At 28.6% G+C, this 7120-nt stretch overlaps 1 protein-coding gene across 1 annotated transcript in view; it reads left to right on the top strand.

Moving 5' to 3' along the window:
• The first annotated feature begins 5518 nt into the window (after positions 1–5518).
• LOC100163934 (solute carrier family 46 member 3) overlaps positions 5519–7120 on the top strand; it is a 10226-nt gene continuing 8624 nt past the window's right edge. The window contains exon 1 of the mRNA XM_001946408.5: positions 5519–5751. The gene's annotated coding sequence lies outside the window, so the exon portion shown is untranslated. The remainder of the gene's footprint in view (positions 5752–7120) is intronic.

The raw sequence follows: 7120 nt of genomic DNA, 5'->3' as shown, positions 1-7120 counted from the left end.
CCGCGCAAAATAGTTGTTTGTTATGTTGTACATTTGTAAGACAGAGACAACGCATGCCGGTATCACGTCCTCTTAAATAACCAAGAATAACGATTTTAGTTATTTTGTTGTAATTTTATAATATAAATTCAACTTACCGGCTACCGTATTAATAGTAAGACGTAATAACGATATAAATATAATATAAAATATCCGCACAGACAAACCGTCACCGCTCAGAATGGTTTTTCGTATACAATGATATTATATCATTGAATATTTGAATTCAAATTTAATACCATCCGTTATGCAGTGACCCACTTGTAAGCTACTGTACAGCAGAGCGACATCCACTTACCCACATTTTTAATTATAAAAGCGATGTCCCAGTATTTATTCTTTTTATATTATTCGGGATAAGCGAGACTAGTAGCTACTTAAAATGCCCACCAAATACTTATTTTGCGATTTAACCATTTAAATTTTAGTCCATAGTTCATATAGAAGAAAAAAATAATTGAGCGTTTCATAAACGACCATCAACTATCAAATATCTTCTAATCGTTTTCTATATTTTATTTTTCCTTGAAAAACTGTATTACTCTTTCCTATATTACCCTATTTACGATTTACCTATATATTATTATTATTATTATAATATTTTACTCGTGTATTATAAAGATTAAATCTGTTACATCTTTTGAGCCACGATTGAAGTACATCAACTGTTTATTGATAATTTAGACCATGTTATATAGCTTGTCAATGAATAGTTAATATAATATTTAATAGTTTTTTACCCAAGTCCCAAATATAAAATAATCAAAACTTAAACGATTATTTTATTTAGCGATATATAGAAAATTATTGATATTAAAAATTCATAAGAAAAGCTAATGGCCTGATAGCCTCTGTTATCATTTATCCTTTGAGAGATAATATATAAGTACATAACAGTACATTTAGATATAAAGTCAGATAGAGCTCTATGGTTCTTAATTGTAATACCTCCTCAATTGAACGTTATTTAATTTAAAGTTAAATACTAAGAATTAAATACATAAATTGATTTAAATTATCGGCCTTCTATAAGCATAGCTTGCGTTGAAGGTAAAAAATTAAGTGTTTTATAATATATTGATAATTTTACATTTTTACATATAATTAGATACCTATAGATATATAAACAATTAAAATTAAATTAATGCTGGAATGATTATCAATAGACCCACACTTAATCTATATATGTATATAATTAACAATAACTTTTACCGAAAGATGTTTAGAAATAAATTACTTTAGTATCATGGGCTATAGTTTTTCTTTTATTTACCATTTAATTTATATTTATTCAATTATTTAAATTAACTCATAAGATGGACATTTTATGAATAACGAGTCCACGGGTCCTACATTAAATGATTTGAAATTTATATAAGTCGAGCATTTAAACATAAACGAACTTATTTTCTTTTATGTATTAATAATAGTTTAAGTGCAATACCCCCCACCCCCCCCCCAAAAAAAAAAAATAAAAAAATAAAAAAATAGTAGAACTAAGTACATCTGGACGAATTACTTGCATCGGTACAATTTTGTGTAACTTATAAAAGCTAAAATTCAAAATACGAACACGCATTACTAGAAAATATTCACATGCAAATTCCATCTCATATTATGCTTATCAATTTATTATTAATCCAAAATAATATGTGCGAGGCTCTAGATAAAGTTTTAAATTCTATACCATTGCACAAGTTATTACTACCTATCACAAGAGTGATAGATAAAATCGGATAAGTATTATAATATTTTATGATATTGAAATTTTTTTCATGATGATTCTAAGAATCATCTTTGAAGTTGAGCATTTCCTATATCGCAATCAAGTTTGTACTACTAAATGAAACTAACTTGATGATTTAAAATAACATGACTATGTACCTATATTTTTTTAGTACTTCGGAGCTTGTAATTAACACGTGCAATTAATAAAATATGATTAGAGAACATTGTGTGTTAAATAAAGGGTAAACTGAAGTTTGATCCCGTGATATTTGATCACATTAATTAAACACAAATTGGGTCTACTCTATGATTTTATACTACTCGAGTTGAGTCAGCAGTAACAACACGCAGCATTTTAATGGTTATGTTAGGTGTGGCAGCAGATTTCACTTAGCGCAAAGTTGGTGGCAAAAAATTGAAAAACTGGGGCTATCGAAGCTTTTGTTATTTAAATTAAGAAGACCAATACTCATACAGTATTATTTAAAGAACATAATATTATATACCTACATTAATACATTATATAATTATGAATAACCCTCAATAAGAAGCCGTGAGTAACTCGAGGAATAATAAGAAAAATTAATTTTTTTCAGTTGATCAAAAAAGAGTGATCTATCCACTTCATATTATTTATATGATCACTGAAGTACTGAACAGTACTTTACGGTTGATTATGTCAACTAAATATATGCAGTTGTAACTACCTAGCTATAATTGTTCACGTTTTCGACAAAAAGTTGTGGTACCTACTTTAATAAGTCGTATCCCTTGAAGTAGAAGTGTAGTAGATAGTAGGTACTCAGAATCCCACCACCCTGCCTGGGCCCTGGAAGCTGAGTATTTAGGGGGAAAATTCATCAGCATGCATTTTTTTTTCGGGGGGGTGGGGGGGGGGGGCATAAAATCTGAGGGTGAAATGTGTAATAATCTATAGATGACATGCCGAAACACAATATTATATTGTTAACGCCTCGTAATTTGTCCGGTTTATCAATGGTCTGTGTGAATATGTGATAGGTACTATAATCAAATTAAATACTGAAATAATTCGACTGGTGTTAGACAAAATGGGCTAAGTGACAGTTTTACTACTTTTCAAGAGAGCAGAAACAACAATTTTATATGTTCTTAACTTTGGCGTTGAGGCTTCGGTTTTTATTTAAGCTTTGGATTATTATATATTATTTATAAATAATTATATATTTTAATTCCATTTTACGACACATTGATGGATACTAGTTATGTTGAAATGTTTCGTTAATATTTAAACACAATGAATTAAGTTAAGATTTACCATTTTTTGGCGCTTAACTCTGTTTTTTTGTTTTTTCATTTGTGATGAAGGGCGCTTTTACCATAATTTAAATATGCTATAGTTATTGCTATAATAATATTTTATTTTGAATAAATACTTACTTTTGATTCAAAAATCTGTGATTGAGTTATAAATATTCAAAGTTTAGACGAGCGGAGAAGTGGACAAACATTTTATGAATTATATTATAATTTTATGAAACCTATATAAGTGTTAAAGAATAAAACATATTATCTATTTGTATTAGTTTTAATACCTATTAACTCTTTAGAAGATAAATTTTTAAATAATTTGTATAGTCCAAGTAGATATTACTATTAAACATTGAAAAACAGTTTAATACTTATTTTAGATTCTGAGCGGAGCGAGGGATTTTCTAGTGGTTTTACAATGGTGTTTTTTTTTTTTTATCCTATATACAACATTTCTACCTGAAGAAGTGCTTGAATTTTAATATATAATAGTATAGTACCTTATCTTTTAACAAATTGGGTCAAGATGGTACTTTAGGATATGGTCATTTTTTTCAATTTTCTCAATAGTTATTTAATGCCACTGAAAAAACCACTGACAAATTACAAAAAACCGCTAAAAATGAGATTTTAATTTCTAACGCTTTGTTTATCACCATAGAAACGAATAAAAATAATAATAAAAATAACGATTTTAGTAATTTTGTTGTAATTTTTAATATTAATTCAACTTACAGGCTATAGTAAAATATAATAACAATATAAAATATCCAGACTGACAAACCGTCTCCGCTGAGAATCGTTTCTCGTATACAATGATATCATTGAATTCAAATTAATATAATCCATTATACAGTGACCCACTTGTAACCTACTGTACGGCGGAGTGACATCCACTTACCCACTTTTTTTAAAATTATTATTTGAATTATATTAATACCTACAAATTTATTACATTTAATGTACGAACGTTTTATGTTTAAAAAAATGTTATTTTATATAATTGTATTTAACTTTTAAGCCGGGGACCAATATAGTCTGTGTATAAAATTATGATGTGGTCCAACTGTTCACTACTGCGATTTTTCGTGAGGACCAATGGTTCTAGATCCCATAAAACATTACTCATAATATTGACGTTTTTATGATAGTTCATCCATCCAATATTGCTAACATACCTAGTATAATATTGTGATAAAAGTAAAATTATAATTATATACAATAATTAATTTCTTTATCCAAAGAATAAAATCATAATCTATAATCTATCATGAATAATATAAATAAAATTATTGTTTTAAATGTGAAATGTGCAGGTATAAATAAATTAAACTACAACAATACTATCGATTAATATATAGTATTAAAATTTGATTACCTTTCCATGTTGTTTCATTGTTTAGTCACAACTCATCGTGAAAAACGAATAATAAAAAGTACTGTGACAGATTGTACATGATACCTATCTCAAATGAATATTATGTAAGGTGATAAGAGATAATAGTTAGTACAGTGATTAACTGGTCGATTTAACGAAACACAGAAGCATTATAATATGATACTCACTAAAAGAATAGACTGCAATGATAGCTAAAAAACCACAATAATCAGTGACACACACATACACTCAAATATACACATTAATTAGGTACTTATGTAATATTCAATAATACAGTTAAGTAACAGCTAGGTCTCAATGTTTCATGCAATTATACACAATATATTATTTTAGACAAAACATATTATCGCAGGCCGCAGTTAACAGAAAGGTCAGTGAGCTATGATATAACACGCTAGTCGTTAAGTACCTACCTACATATAAAAGTCTATTCCATTGTTTACAACACTACAAAAATACATTTTAAAACAGTTAATAGTTAATACTGTGATAGGAAGAATGAAAAAATAGTGTACCAAATATTAATAGTGATTTTATGTGGCAAAATAACCGGACTGTTAATTACATTGTACCTATACGTAGTTTTTTTAATGTTAAACGTAATTATTAAATATTGAAATGTATATATTTTTCTGTTATTTATTATAAATTTAACCTATCTTTGGATAAAAACCCTGATAAATACCTCCTTCCGGGTGTTAAACTATTAAATAAATAAATAAATAAATAAATAAATGAAATGAACAATACTCATTTATAGTATTCAACGACGAGATAAAAATATACCTAACGTAGGTAAGCAAGACACGAAACGTTCGATGTGTTGAATCGGTGATTGGGAAGAGAGGTGTGTTCTAAGGTTCGCAGGCTGTACGTGGTGAGCATTGGTATTTTCACTAATAGTTAATAATTACGTTAATAATTACGTAAAATAGCTGATAAAGAAAAACAGGAAAATACCACAGCACACCATGTATACACCATAGTATTTCAAATATAATAATGTATTATATACAGTTATGTATTTTATTTAGACTATATTATATACAATATAGTGTAATATTATCTAGTTGTCTTTACTACTACGTTCGGACCACTCGCCAACTGTTTATTTTACGTTTTAACAATTAAATTTGTTTATGTTTAAAGAATTTTCGCGCCAAAAAAAAATTACAAATACGTAAGATACCGTACTTCTCAAAGCTAAAGATTTTATGAAACATGTGTTTGTCAACTTACCGTCAATGTCAAAAATCGAATGTCATCTAAATCGAACAATAGTCGATTAAAATAAGGTAACTTTTAGTTTATAATATTAAATTAACACAACTTTATTGGCGTTATACACCTAACCTACGTCAGATACTCCTATAGTCCTATGTGATAGATTATAGACTGCCATAGTTCCATCCATTAAGTATGTTAACAAGTAACAATTGCTCACCGTTGTGTAATTTAAACTAAACAATTTATTATTTAATTATACGTCATTCGCCATAAATTAAAATATAATTCACCACCTATAAATATATCCTTAAAATAAAACCATCTATACTTTGTAGTTAAACAATTTTATTAGATTAAATGTGTTTGTGTGAAAAAAAAACTGAGCCATCCCTGGTTGTGGGGGTACTATGGCACTATGTAGATTTCAAGTCTATATTATATATTCCTATCATCGTTTTGGCTGTACGTTTGTTGTCTATGAACCAGTCAGCCAGGAATTTTTTTTATATACAGCCTATATAATAATTGTATAACCCGTTTAAAAAATAAATGAACATAAAATACAGCGCTATATTGATGTAACCATAGTCGCAAATATTTGGGGGACTAGGTGGACCCCGCCCCCTAAATCTCAAACACTATTTTCGCCTATGAGTGTATTTCTTTTTTAGTGTACCTCATTTCGCTGGATAATGGTGGCATCTAATTACCTACCTTGTTTTGTGAACTGATTCTACTTAGATGAGCAATGTGCCTGCATTGGATTGGACACAACACTTGGTATATTTTTTAACGTGGTTCAAACTATTTTGTAAACTTTTCTGATACATCTAACTCATCTATGACTAATCTCTGAAACTTTCTTTAAAATTAAATGCGGTTTATTGGTAATCGTTTGAAAACGGTTAGACCAATTTGGCTCTTTTTTATGTTCGTAATTTTCTATTTAAAATTTTTACGGAAAGAAAAATTTTGTTATTTACAAATGGTTGCCATTGGTTACATCTTTCTAATTATAATTTAATTTACCTACCTAATAGTAGAAATTAATATTTTTTTGGTTTATAAACATAGGCGCAAATAGCGTTTGAGATTTGGGGGGCTAATAGGGCTAATAGGGCCTTACTTTGATAATATTGAATAAGCTTAAAACAAAATGTAGGAAATGTTTGGGAGGGCTATGGACATTTTTAGGGGGCTTAGCCCCTAAAGCCCCCCTATTTGCGCCTATGTTTATAAATCATAAATGGTGGCCATTGGTTACTGGGGCAGATTAGGTAAAAACATGCATCAAATCGTCCCTTATTATGACCTCGAATAAATAAATCATATCTTAAAACAAATACGAATCGGTATTTTTAGAACCGGTTCAGTAGTTACAGAGATTACGATTGCATTACGATGCATTTAAATAATGCACAATATTCGTTCTTTTTC

The sequence above is a fragment of the Acyrthosiphon pisum genome, chromosome A1 (genome assembly GCF_005508785.2).
Source record: "Acyrthosiphon pisum isolate AL4f chromosome A1, pea_aphid_22Mar2018_4r6ur, whole genome shotgun sequence".
Taxonomy (NCBI): domain Eukaryota; kingdom Metazoa; phylum Arthropoda; class Insecta; order Hemiptera; family Aphididae; genus Acyrthosiphon; species Acyrthosiphon pisum.
The sequence above is the reverse complement of the archived record's forward strand: the minus strand, read 5'-3'. Positions and strand labels throughout refer to the sequence as shown.